Raw genomic sequence first — 15240 nt, 5'->3', positions numbered from 1 at the left:
TGGGAAATCCGCCTTATCGTTTGACCCGTTATGAAACAAGTGAATGTTACCTGCAATTTAAAGCTTCCAACTCGCCCATCAAACATATCCTGCGCACAACCATGACCTTCGTAATCGATCGGGCATAAACACGGTCCCGAATGAAAGCCGAGCCACTACGAACACCGATGCTACATTGACCCGGCGAAACGATAAAGATAAACCCGGCGATGCTACCAACCACCCCCTGCTGGCTTACTGGAACAACATCACCGGGCGGGAAAACGGAAGGACCTTACCTACGAACGAACAGCGAGAAGCGAAGCTACGAAGAAAAACGAAAATAATGAATGAAAATTTTCTAGGATTTGATTACGTTATTTCAAAGCTCTTCGGTACACTTTTCTACTGAATAAGGAAGCAAGAGTAGGCAGCCATCATCGTTCAATCATCAGCATTAATCAAAAATTTAAAATTACTTCTTTCGTTCTATTTCAAAGAAATCTCCATGATCACTGCATTAGAGATATAGCAAGGGTAATGATAGGTTTTCTTGAACATTGTTTCAATATTGAGCAAAAAAATGTTTTTAAAATTTTTAATGGTTATTTTCCTCTTAACGCGTATAGACCTGAGTGAAAGAAAAATAACTAATATTCTGACCACTCAGTGAATACTTAATGGATTTTAATTATGTTTTGTTAGTATACTTATACACATATCTAGTTACTAAAAGTGACCAAAGGTTCTCGGGGATGTTCCTACACTGAGCCAATTAATCCGATTATATTTATCTGGAAAATCATATACATGCATCAGAATTCATATTTGATAGGTTTCATTAACACCCAATAAAGACTATATGAAGGTCCAATGAGATTAAAATAATAACAATATGGAAATCGTTGGAATTTCACATTTAACTTATTGGACATCGTTTATCCATTAAATCATTGAAAAATCAGATACATGGTATATGATTTTCTATTGTGAAAAAAATCTGTGTTTATATTTAGTGACACGATGGCGGCCACTGCATTCATTTCGCTAGCAGATAAAGGATTTACGACGAATTCTTGCAAGTTTTTAAAGGTAAGCGGGTAAATATCAGTTTTTCAATAATTATATAGTTTTATGTACATATTTTAGAATGTGGAACCATTATTTACTTCTCGTTGAAGAATTGAGCTTCTAATTCCATACAACTGAGAACATGATGAAGTTCTGCTCGACGATATCTATAGATATAGGTGAGTTATTTTATTCGGCAGTTAGTTTTGAGCTTAAATTGTGTTAACATGGTTTTATTGTTTTAGATTTATATACCAACCATGCTACAACAAAAATCCCTTTTGTTCAAGTTCCAGTAGTTACTGTGAGATGGCTTTGCAGGTAGTGGATCCAAATACCCGAATGATAAAAAAATTGAAGACTGGAGAAGTACTTTGCCCTTCTCAAACCATGTCAACTAATAAATCTTTTTCGGTTATTCTAATATTATCTTAAATAAATAATTTTAAAATGTAGTACTTGAACGTATTTTTATTTTTGAAAATTTATTTCAAATAATCTTGTAGTAAATGCCATTTGAAAACCATTTCAGTTTTATTAAAGAATCAATTATTATCTATATTAGTTTTGGACGAAATGTTTATGATTTTGTCTATGATACCAACTTCCATTGGATTCCATATCCATCGTCTTTATGCTTGAAAGGTATGTGATTTCCATAATGAACTCTATCTATACGATTTGTAAATAAGAGTTATGTGAAAAGCATTATGGAAAAAAGCTATATGTTTTTGGTAATGACTTGAGCATGATTACTTCTCAGAGTGTATGTCCGGAGTTATTCCGAAGGGTCGCTGGGTCAGGTGGGGTTATAAAGGTGCTGTACTTTTGTGCCCCTGAAGGTAGGCAAATTTTAAGTCACAGATAGTTTTCAGAATCAGCTAGAATGTGGCCACTCCTTAACCGAGTGGTTAGAGTCCGCGGCTACAAAGCAAATCCATGCTGAAGGTGTCTGGGTTCGATTCCCGGTTGGTCCAGGATCTTTTCGTAAAGAAAATTTCCTTGACTACCCTGGGCATATAGAATCACCGGCACCTGTCACACGATATACGAATGCGAAAATGGCAACTTTGACAAAGAAAGCTCTCAGTTAATAACTGTGGAAGTGCTCATAAGAACACTAAGCTGAGAAGCAGGCTCTGCCCTAGTGAGTATGTAATGCAAAGAAGAAGATGAAGAAGTGTCCACTATATCAAAGAGTTTTAAGGACAACGGATCAGTGTGAACCTTTTGGAGTGTGTTCCGAAAGCCCAAGCAAGCGAGTTCGGTTAGTGCGTCGTCGGAATTATTTTTATCTCGGTCTTTGTTTGTGCTGTCCAGTGTTTTGCGAATGCGATCTATGCCATCAGGATCGTTTACACAAAACTCGTGTGGGGACATGTTTTATTTGGACGGTCGATTGAACGGTAAATTGCAGAGAGGTTTCAAATGCAGAATTCGGTGAGTTTGTTCCAATATGAACCAATGCCCAAATATTATTCATATGTGCCAGAACGTCTACAAAAAGTATCCTATGTCCTTTCCAATCCCATTACCATTCCACAATATCCCGTAACACCTATGAAAGGTCGTAGAGCTCTCTGCATTTTTCATTCCTTCCCATTCCTTAGCATTCGCAAGGACGTGGCCAGGACAGCTTTCGACTGTTGGAAGATGCGTCAATCTTGTCTAAGAATCAAGGGTTGGTCCCAAATCTTTGACTTTGGTAACGGACGGTAAGGAGGCAATCCTCATACAACGGTCTAGGACTGTACCACCTACGATTTTTTGCGAATTGCTTAATGCTAATGCTAATGCTAATGCTAACGCATCAGTGTGAACCTTTTGAGTAACGATTGAATTGGATAACTATCTATGCCAATTAATTTTTCCAATTGATGTGCTGTGATCTACAAGGAAAATCAACGGAATGCGATTATCTGATAACGTCGATATACCATCACAGTGATAATAAAAATCACCAAATGTTGCAGATTTAGCAAATTTGAAATTGGATTGCGCTTGGATTGCGCGTATATCGTCTGTGCGTTACTGCCGCCGCTGGGTGGATTTATAATAACCCGAGGAGGAACAAATAACTCCCTAATAACTTTTGCATACCATATTTTGGTATCATACCAAAAATAGGTATTGTTCAGTTGTCAATACCTCAATTTGGTATTATACTGGTATTGAAAAAAATCTTTAAAACAATTGAAAATGCTTCATTGAGGTATTAGACAGCTATTGAGGTCTGCTGGAGGTATTGAACTACTATTGATAAATTTAACTTTTATATGAAAATTATTGAGGTATTACAATACCTGATCTAATTATCAGTTTGGTGTTCGTAGAAAATGCTTCTTCGCTTATTTGAGGTGTTTTACCCAGAGCATAGTTTCCCAAACTGTGGGTCGCGACCCCCAGGGGGGTCGTGAGCTGCTCTCTGGTGGGTCGCGAAAAAATATCTCATTTTGTGTTGATCGACTTAGATTTTTTCCTACATTTTCATATGTCTCCTCGATTCGAAGCAAATGGTTTGAAATTGTTCCCATTTATTCATTTCAGCATTTCTTCTAGAGCCTAACAGTCATAAGTACTGATGATCAAAACACTTGATATGGCATTTATTTTTTTTTTTGAAAGATGTTAGAAAATTGAAGCTTTAAAAACATTTCGTTTCAAACAAAACTTTTTTCTCGTATAAGAAAAGTTTTGTATAAATATGGTGATTTTTTTCACATTAACGTAACTGTACAAGGAGTTTGGATAAATTTATAGATTTACATACTACATTTTTGTGGCAAATTTCGGAAACAAACATAGTGCGAACGAAACGTCTAAAACTATGACGGATTGAATGTATCAAAATATATTCATCATTATGTGCGATCTTAAAACTACATTGCTGCTGGTTTGAAAATAAGTTGATGATAGCTTCAAAATTAAAAGAGAAAATACAGAAATGTATCCAAGAATCGAACTCGCGACCCTTTAGTGATAGCTACACGCTCCAGCTCTCTCGGCTGTTTCACCATCTCAGTAAATGAAAAATGAAAGTGGAACAGCTTCTTTCTTAAATGAATGTGTCACAGAATCGCTCGATGGTTGGCGGTTTCATCGTGAATTTGAAAGAGCAGTCAACAATAAATTTCTAGCGCACTGAACTGATTTTTTTATTGCAAGGGTCATGATTGGTTGACAGATGGTCTGATTTGCTTCAGCTGTTGGCTAACGCTTGTAATTTTCAAATGCCTGCCACAATTTTCCGTTGATTTCCAAATTGCGTGCTACTTAATAGTCACAACTTTTTGCTGTGTACAATAAATTTAGCAAAAATGAAATTTGAAATCTTTGTTCAAATAATTCTATCACAAATATTGGGAGTTCAGTGAGTTTAATTGATAAACAGTACTCTTACTGTTGAAATTTCCAGCTCAGAAAAAAATAATTATCTTAAATATCAAAAAATAAATAACTTTTTAGCTGAGAAAAACTGTTTTCCTTGGTTCGTAAAATTTTATGAAAAGTTTATATTCCCATCAAATATGTAATATGGTGGAATAGAATATTTCGATGTGATTGTTGTTGTTGTTGTCAATTGAACGAGAATTAGTCACATTGAAATGTAAGCAACATCGTAGACTTTGTAATTTAAACGTTCGCGGTGCATGTCATTTTCAAAAAAGTAACGATAGACTTCAAAAATTTTAGTGGAAAAATTAATTTATCAACTTTTTTCACCTGGTGGGTCGCGAAGAATATGCCAGACAGCTAGGTGGGTCGCGCACTCGAAAAGTTTGGGAACCTATGACCCAGAGCGTTAATGATTAATCATAAATTTAATCATGATTAATGATTAATGATTATGATTAATCAAAAATGTTAATCATTAATCACTAATCATACTGAGTTTAATCATTAATCATATTCATTAATCATCTAAAATTGTAATTTAGTCATAAATCATAATCATTAATCATACTTTGGCTTAATCATCAATCACAATCATTAATCATGACTTCAAAAAATTTAATCATTTATCATAATCATTAATCATGATAAACTTGAATTTAATTATTATTCACTTAATTAATCATTGCGACCCGTCAATCATTAACGCTCTGGTTTTACCTCTTATTCAGGGCTCGTTCATACCTCATTCAGGTTGTAAGTATTGGAAATGATTTGGTATGGAACACCTTAGTTTGGTATTCAGGAGTTATTTTCTTCTGCTCGGGAAGCGCCGCAATAAAATCGGGATGATTTTATTCTCGAAAACAAAAGTCCAATTAAGGTACCGCAGGGCAAGTGGGTAAATGGGGTAAGTGAAAATAATTTGTATATTTTACTGAATATATTAACTAACGTTTTAAACTCATGCGTAAAATGATCATTCAAAAATGACGTCCATCATATGGGGGAGGGGGGATCTACGAAAGTGTGACAGAGGGGGGATGAGAAATCCCGAAAAACGATGGACGTCATATTTGAATCGTCCCAAACCTTTGAGGCCATTCAGAACATTACGATAGGTAAGAGATTCCTGAGATTTTTCAATAATTATTTCATAATAGAGCGAAAGATTGTTAACCTGCCTACTATATCTCCGTAACAAGTTGGCGGCATGCAAAATTTTTAGTGGAAAAAAACTAATTTTCTGTACCACATCTAAGTTGCCCTCAAGCTTCAAACTTAAATAAAAAAAGTTTTAGAATTAATTCGCTGTAGACCTAAAAATAACTAAATTGAAACACCGTCACTTTTCTAATCACATGGGAACAAGGTTCGCAATTATCATAGAAAAACAGAACGTACTGATAATTCAAGAAAGTGTTAAAAGCTATTAGAAATCATGGAACTTCTCTAAAAGAGGTTGCCAAACATTACGATATTAATGTGTTTACTTCGGACAGCCGAATGAAAGGAAAATGTTGATTGAAAAGTTAAGAGAATAAGAGAACGCGAAAATTTCGTGGAATGTCTATTTAGAGATAGCTCAAAACATAAAAATAGGGTATAATTCTATCCACACAAAAAAGATTGAATGATTGCGATCGAAGAAATGATTTCTCCCGAAGAGTCATATCTGAATTTCTTAAAAACAAATAACGACCGGTGGAAATTCTACAGAGCAGAAATGCAATTGCTGCCCCATGATGTAGAACTAGCATTAAACAAGTTGTAGTTATAATGTAATCATTTCAACAGACATAACTGAAAAGAAGAAAATTAAATTGACAAGAATAACATTTTCTTTGTTTAGATGTTACTTATGTTATTGTTCATTAGCACGCCCTAACAAATGTTGAAGTTAATAGAAATCGTGAATATAACAATTATTTTTTCTATTTATTGTTCCAAACGACAAACTTTTCACTTGCCCCATTTGTGGGCCAAGTGAAAATTGGGAAGACATTTTTCAAAAACATTTTCTGTATTTTTTTTTTCTTCAATTTTACATAACAATCAATTTCAGCAAACTGCTTTTATTTGGTGGGAATCAAGCTAAAAAGTATACACGACCTAACTGATTTCAATTTAAAGTTTTTATAGCTTGCTGAATCTCAACTATACGATTTTCATTGCCCACTTGCCCCACCGTACCTTACATACATGAGAATGTTTAAATGTTTCAAAGTTTTAATCTTATTTTATGATTCTGAAGATGTGCTTGACCTCTCAAGCAATAGAAGGAGAACATCCTCATAAAAAAACTGTCAAAGTACTCTTAGAGCACTAAAGGTAGCTACTTCTCGACATGTAGCAAAATCGTTAAAGGTCAAACTCGCAATCAGGACACCTTTTGGCAGTGCAAACCGACCGGAAACTACAAATTAACATTCGGACGGAAGCACTGCCAACCACATCTGAAGCCCAAAGAGGATATTTTCCTTTTCCTTTTACATACGTTGGGGTCAGGTTTTGCCAGATAGCATTTTCCGTTCGCTTTGCTCGATGTAAATATAAATTGGTTGGTTTTCACTGCCAAAGCCAGCACTTATCGTGTGTATGTGGTATAGCAAGGTGTAGATATGTACACATCGTGGGACAACTTGAAACACCGAGAAGCTCCTGCAGGACACAGAAGTGAGCATCGCCAGCAGGAGATCATCTCACAATTGATGCGGTTTTCTCTGCGGATGAATTTGCGTTGGTGGAAAAACCAACAGGACCATGTTGTTCTGCCTGTTTTCAGCTTTGTTTCATGCTTGTGCGAATGTAATAAAAACAGCAGGGCTTCGTATAGCTGTTCGAGTAGCAGATACTTTTAGATGAGCTTCTGTATCTAGCTAATATAGGAAGGGCAACATAGTTTGGCAACATTAGTATGTAAAACTTTCGTTTGTATTCACCATACCACATATAGTTTGGATCCCGAGAGAATCGACAAAAAACGGGTTACACGAAATTTTGTAGAGCTAAAAAAAATGTTTGGTGTTATGAGGACTATGCACCTGAATTGAAAAGTAATTGTCTATCTCGATAGGTAAATTTCTTGCAAGAAATGGTTGAGGAAACATTTTTCTTTGATCGCAGTACGCAGTTCAACAGAAATTACATTTCAAATGGAGCTTACTGTAAACAATTCTTGCCCACTTCTTCAGCACATTTTTTAGTGTTCTTGAGCGGAACACCATACACCATAGTTCCGCCTATAGGCCTATAGGTATACCAGCATGTAGGGGAAAAGCACTAATTTTCGACCTACAAGAAATCTCAGAATCAGAATACCGTGTACTGCGATCTGTCAAACTTGGGTAGGTATTTTTTGCAGTACCAAGAGATCAAATTAGGTACTAGAAGTGATACCCTGCGACCAGACTCGCGAAGACGGTAGGCTGACCATAAGGTAAAAGGATAAAAACGGGACAAAAAAAGAATAAAATCGGGAAAATTTTTAAAACTTATAAATAGCGTTCTTTAGGAAGTTTTAGGAACATTTGTAACAATTTGAAGCTTTTAGGAACTTAGGAAAACATGTTTATTTGGTGGTGATAGAATCATTTAATGTTTTCGTTATGATGATCAATCATGAGTTAAAGTAGATATTTTGAGGGTGTTGAGATTATTGAGCTTTGGAACTATTTTGAAAATTTTAAATAAGATTTCAAAATCTGGATTACAAGTCATTTGTGAACTTCAAATTAAAATGAAAAGATCATCCAGGCTGGTTCAGACAAATTCGCTTTTAATCTTCGCAATTCGTAACAAATTATGCACACTAATTTCGATGACAATCTTCCTAAATCTTTAAATTCTGGTGAAACGTTTGAAAATCCAAACGAAACCTTTGCGATTTTTGCATGAACTTTGCGAATATCTGTAGGAGTCTTCGAAATTTGTAAGAGTAATCGCAAAGTCTTCCATAGGAGTCCTGGGATTTGAAATCCCAAAAATTCAAGCTTCTTTTCTTTCAAGAAATCCAGGAGTCTAACTGAAATCTTGAAATTTCTATCGGAATTCCACAAACTATCTTTGAATTTTTCAAGATTCCATCCACCGCTCCATAATGATTAATCCTGGAAAAAATCCAGAGATATTATCAGAATTTTAGAAATGCTTCCAGAATACTAAGAATACAACCTTGATATGTAGAATCCCGAATATAAAAAAAAAGATATTCGATCTTCCATACAAAATGATAGATTAGTTTTATATCGTTTTTACTACCATTTCGTAGACACTCATAAACTTTTTCTACGCACAATCACGTTGGAATCCTGGATAAATTCAACAGTAAAAGTATCACGCAAATCCAATTACCAGTTCTCGAGCCAATTCGTGACATACAAACACCCTTCCATTTTTGCTGGACTTATGTAAAAAATTGTTTTTTTTTTTTCAAATTTTAGAAATTAGCCTTAATTTTAGGTCAGATTTCAGAATATTTACAATTTTCATTAAAATATTTCATTTTTTTATGAATCAGGATTATTTTAGGTCTTTTATGAAAACTTATCAAATAGGATCCATGTTTTGAAAAGTTGGTTAAAAATTTGCATTAATTTAAGTATGAATTAATTTTCGTAGCTTTATTCATGCCTAATTTAACTCAATTGTTAAGTTCTTCGCTAGAGCATAAAAAGGTAAAACATTAGTCAAGTCATTTGTTGATTATTAATCAAGTTTGACTCTGAATCAGTATCTGTTAACCACTAGAATAATAGATGGATATGATAAAAACTTGCAAAAATAATTTGAATTTTTTTACTTTACTGCTGTTATACACTGCTTTTTTGTGGGGAATATCCTCAGTTCCGAAAATGCGGGACAATTTGAGTATTTTCAATTAAACGACGGGACGGCTCGTCAAGGTGGTGAAAACGGTACTGTTCCGTAAAATACGGTACGTATGGTCAGCCTAGAAGACGGTCTTCTCAGGTGGTATTCATTTTGAACCCGACTACTATGTCTCTATTCGTCTCTAGTATTTGAACTGATAATTTCAGCTTAGAAATATTATTTGCGGGATTTTAAAATAGGTGGTACACACCACTTTCATCTACCTTTAAATTTTTAGAAACTTATACGTTTATCTGTACTTATATAGAAATTTTGTATAAAAACAAAACTTTTTCGAACACGGAGGCATAACAAAACATTCACAAGAAGCGTTAATGTCATGAAAAAAAACCCTGTTCATATCAAATATTCAGTGCAATCTTGGAGCAAAGTATCTATTTATTTAGGAGTTATTTCTGAGTTCTCTCGATTCTGCTTCAAGAATTATATGTGTATTTATAATTTAAGTATTTTTCAAAAGAAATGGTAAGTACTATAACAGAATTGTAATATTAATATCAAATCAAGGAAATAATATATATTCTTTGACATTTTCACTCCATCCCTGGAATCTATAATAACCATCAAGCCCATTTCTAAGATTTCCTTAGCATGAAAAATGTGTAAGCTAATTGGCTAAAAAATCTTTTTTTTATATATATGTATGGAATATTCTAGACCTGATAAAACTTGAAAGACGAAATTCTGAGCTATTCATGGAATGAATTATAAATAAGATAACATTCCGTCTGCTCAGAACGATGGAGCGCAGGATGTATTATCAAGATCTTGCCATGTAAAATTCATAATTATTTGGTTGTAAAGAGTATCGAACAATGCTCATTTTTCAGTTAACGATCGCTTGATTAGGAATCATACCCACCAGGAAGATCATAATCATGCTCATTCACAAACAAATTTTAATCCGTCGGGTAGCCGTTCGAATCTTTCAATTTCGAATGTAGGCAGTCGATGCCGGTTATGGACCCTTTGCGTATTATGGACCCCCTACAGAAAAACATAAAATTAACACTCAAAGCAACTTTATTCCTATGAAAATCCACCGGGGGAACTTCGATTACATTGTTAGTCAGCAGTTTCGGAAAATAACGCGTTGCAGTATAATATCAACCACGAACATAAAATGACTGGAAGATACTGATCAGAAGGATTTCTCAGAAGGAATATTATTAATATCATTCCGAAAACCGGAAGGAATCTCCGCCCGCGAGCCAGAGGATTTAACAAACCATCCGTAAACGCGTTTTTCGACCTTTTTCAAGCAACGTTGTACTCCAGCCAGTTACCACCGTCTCGCATATTTAATGCTGATGAGACCGGGATCAATACGATAAAATATATAGTAACATTTATATTGACTTTTCCAATAACTTACACTTTTTAAGGTCCCCCCGAAAAAGCTTAAAACCGCTGCCAAGACGGACAAAAAGCAGGTTGGAACCTGGGAGGGAGAAACCAATACAAAATTTCTGTACGTCATAGTGAGCCGAAATTCCGCTGTCACGAACTGTCTCAAGCCCAGAGACTGTCAAGCCCAGATCTCAAACATTGGACTAACATGAAAAAAAGCGCGTAACTGATTAAAACACATATGCGTATTTCTTCAAAAGTGATAAAAATCGAATGAAAATCAATTCATGCACATAACGCAAGTAATGTCACGTGAGCACCATTTAATCTGATTGAACATAAAGCATTAAAGAACGCATCGTTTTACTTTTTCCAATGAAAATGAATATTTAGTGCATAGAAAACTGTGGCCCTTTTTCCATGTTTGTCAGGAAAGATCGAAGGTGCACAACAAAAGGAAACTACCGATTTTCTCGAAGCCTGCCTTGATTGTTGTTGGCAAGCTGGAGTTATCTTGCAGTTCAAAATAACGTGGTCTTATATTTCGTGTGTATAATCGGTGCCTCCCTCCCAGGTTGGAACCAGGGCTGAGAAAAAAATCTGAAATTCATTCTACAGTAGCCAAACAAAGCCAATCGCAGTCAGCGAAGTCAGTGAAACTCACGCCTATCGCTGCTGTAGGCAAAGAGCCTTGAAAATTGCAAAACACCCGTTGCTAGGGGCAACCGAAAATTACTGTAGAAAAATGTTTAATTTCCCGCTGCATTTCCCGCATTTAGAGCCTTCAATGACACTAACAATTTAGAAAATTCATGCACCCAACATAGGCTACCTGATGAGATTCACGTTTTTGAACTACTGTACCGTGATGCATCAATACCCGGACACCTAAGCTGCCATGAATGTTCAAAATCCGTTTTGGATAGGTTTTCTGCAAAAAATATCGAAGAGTTTTTACGTAACGAATACTTCCATGTTTGATCTAGGTGAAAATGATCAATTTTCCTATAAAATTGAAGATTTCTCTATAAAAATAATTAAAACAATGAAGGGTGTCTTGTCCTTAAATCCGGACACCTGCAGCAAATCATGTCTGTAAACCCGGACACTTTTGAATCAAAATCCGGACAGCTATGTATTAACATACAATTGATAAAGCACAAAATGTAATATTTTTGAAAACATCTGAATTTATCACGCTCTCATGAACTTGAGCAATGCAATGGTTTCCTTATGGTTAAAACGCATTCAAATATGAGCATATGTACCGTGGTGAATCAAAATCCGGACGGTACCAATATCCGGACACTCTGATAGAATATATGATTAAACTATTAAATTAAATACATATGTGGTAAATTTCATACATAATATTCACTTTTATTTTGCTGATCATTTTACCATCAGTCGTAATCTAGTTACCATTGCCTAAACATTAATAATAACCAAAACAAAAAAATCGCTCCTGTTGCACGGGGATTTTCTGCAGTATGAATCATTTTCGGTAGGAGTTGCGACGAACGTGCCTTAACATTCAGTTGTGTTTTTGTGTTAAGTTTATGTATTTAAATTGCATTACTCCTAAAGTATTTTGAGATTAACAGTGAAATAAACGTTCGTATGTGTATTCGGAAGCACTACAGTCGTGAAATTCGTATAAATATGCATAAGACGGTGTAAAAAAGACTGTCCGGAATCGTCGACAAGTGGTTTGAAATCCGGACATAATTCTAGAGCACGGCGTTTTACTTCTAAGAGTGGATATTTGGAGGGTAAATCTAAAAGAAAACTCGCAAACATTATCAGTGAATGCTATCAGTGATTAAAATGCCGTTTTATATACAGAAAAACAGACCGATTCAAATAATTCTGCGTTTCTAGCCACAAGTGTCTAGGCGTATATGCTTGTATACAGTTGGGGTGATTGTACCACAAATTTACAATAATTTCGTTATCATAAACATCATTGATCAAAGGCATGCATGTAGTGTTTATAAATGTGACACACGATTAAATGCAGATAAATTTTTCATGAACTTTGTTGCAATATTCCATACTGCAAAAGCGGTGTCCGGATTTTGATTCACAAGTGTCCGGCTTTATAGACAGGTAATGCTTCTGGTGTCCGGAATTAAGAACAAGACAAGTCTAATTGTTTCGATGATTTTCATGTTATTATCATAACTTTCAACATAAAATTTACTTTTCTTGCCGATTTCTAGTATAAAACTATATGAAGCGAAAATGAACTCCCATATATTTCGATGGAAAACGGTTTAAAACTGAGTTTGAATATGTGTCCCAGCTTAAGCGTCCGGGTATTGATGCACCACGGTATGGTTTAATTACCTGGACTGAGATGACTGTGATTTGAAGTGGAACAACTACTTATTGATTCAATTTTTCTGCATAACACAACGCTCTGTATATTTTTCATCACTAACCCTACATGTTTTGATTGCTTTGAAAGTTTTCCTCCTGTGAATTATGTTCTTACGTCTCATAAATAAAATATTTGGTTACAATGTCCGGGTTTAAAACACTTGGCTCCAATTCCGGACAGCCTCTTTTTGTCGATTTATTTATTTATTTATTTTTTCTTTATTAGTATCATTCTATCCATTACATTCATTTCTTATATCTAGGTGTTCTGTGTTATTAGACAACACTATCATCCTAATTTGGTCTAATTTGGTAAAACAAATTTAAGATTTTATTAACATTTTGTTAACAACATATAACATTTCATTTGCCGTAGCAGTTTAGTCTTTTTGTTGATCTTTTTACTGTTTTAACCGCTTGTTTACTCAAAATTTCTGTAATGTTTTGTCACTAATCTCATGAGCAGCCACTTCGGGCACAGTTATTTTAAAATCACTACATGAACCGTATATTTTCATAGCCAAACGTTGTGAGTGCGTTAGTCGATGCTATCAACAAAATCACTTGCACCGCATAATGACGTTTAACACCAGCAACTTTTTTGTTTTGTTATTTTTAATTAATTGCAAATGGTAACTAGATAATAAATAAGTGTCAAATAATCAGCGTTGTTCAAAGCAAAAATTAGAATAAAAAATTTAACATGTTAACATGTAAATTTTGCCTTTAATTGATGAATATTATCAGAGTGCCCGGATATTGATATCGTCCGGATTATGATTCACGACGGTACTGGGAAAGCCACGTGATTTTCGCGAAATTCAAGCTTTCTACTTTTACCGTTCCCAGCACTGGTTGGAACGATTGCTTCGGGTGAGAGAAGTGTACTGACCATGGTCGTAATGTGCATGTCGGCTACAGGCAAGGCTACAGGGCAACATGTGCCACCATACGTGATTTTCCCCCGTGTTCGCATGAATAATTAATTAAAAAAAAGTGCTCAAAAACGGAACGAATTTCCATTGTCACCCTTCCGGGTATATTAACAGCAGCAAAGTTTTCTTGGATTGGTTCGGTCGTTTTGTTGATCATGACAATCCCTCGGAAACATATCCGCCTTGCTGATAATCGATGGACATAGCTCTCACATTCAAAATCTAGCATTTTCTGAGGAAGCTCATGCGAATTTCTCTACTGTCATACTGTACCAACGCACTGCAGTAACAAAATGTAGCCCTTGGATGTGGCTCTCTTGGGGCCTTTTGAGAGATACTATGCTTCTGCTTCGGAAGATTTTATGCGTAAATTCCCTGGAAAAAGCTATCGTGTGCGGCCTTTCTTAAAGCCGCTACGGTAGATGAGGCTGTAAGCGGTTTTCGAAAGACTGGCATTTGGCCGTTCAATAGGCATGTGTTTACGGATGACGATTTTGCAACAAGTGGCGCTTCAAGTAAAAAATCATGAAATCGATTATTTTCAAGCCAATCCAACTTCTGAAACCATACTGAACTCATCTGGATGTCTCTCCTATGGAAATTCTACCTCTTCCAAAAATGGCAACTTCCAGAACAGTGAAGAAAACGTAAGGCGGAACAAGCTGTGGAGATTATCGGCGAAACTTATCGCCAAGATTTGGTAACATCAGAGGCAACAAAAACCATCAACGCTATAAAAAAAGGACGAAAACCATCAAAAAAGAGGACCAAAGCTCAGAAGCAAGTCAAGTGTTACGAAGATCTCTTGTGTGAACAATGCGGTGGTACGTTCACGAATTCTAAAGATAGCCAACGATGGAAAAAAAATGTTTGATGGTTTCAAGCCGAATTACATGCGCCGAATACTGCAAATAGCTTTTAATCCTTTGAATATTATTGATAGATTGTGAATGAATAGATAAATAATTGTTTTTTTTTAATCTCATGTACAGTCAACTCTACCTTACTCGATATTTCCTTCAGTTTGGCATACTACGTTCTCTCCATAAGTCGATACCTCCTTTACTCGATCTTCCTTTATCCGATGCATTTTGTTTGAATTGTCCAAGCATTTTCTCCTCGCTAACTTGATTGATTTTCTTGGTCTGAGTTATTTCTCGTTTATAATGTCATTATTGCCAACAAACAATCAAACGGCCTATTGAAAATTCTGTGCGAGTCGTGAAACCCAACTTAA

The 15240-nt window shown here is 35.4% G+C and overlaps 1 long non-coding RNA gene across 1 annotated transcript; it reads left to right on the top strand.

Annotated features, from left to right (window-relative positions):
• Positions 1-654: 654 nt before the first annotated feature.
• Positions 655-1388, top strand: LOC110678850. The gene is made up of 2 exons (XR_002501984.1): positions 655-1071; positions 1129-1388. It is a non-coding gene; the product is annotated as an uncharacterized LOC110678850 (long non-coding RNA).
• Positions 1389-15240: the final 13852 nt, after the last annotated feature.

The sequence above is a fragment of the Aedes aegypti genome, chromosome 3 (assembly GCF_002204515.2).
Source record: "Aedes aegypti strain LVP_AGWG chromosome 3, AaegL5.0 Primary Assembly, whole genome shotgun sequence".
In the NCBI taxonomy this organism is placed as follows: Eukaryota; Metazoa; Arthropoda; class Insecta; order Diptera; family Culicidae; genus Aedes; species Aedes aegypti.
This window is presented reverse-complemented; position numbering and strand designations above follow the sequence as displayed.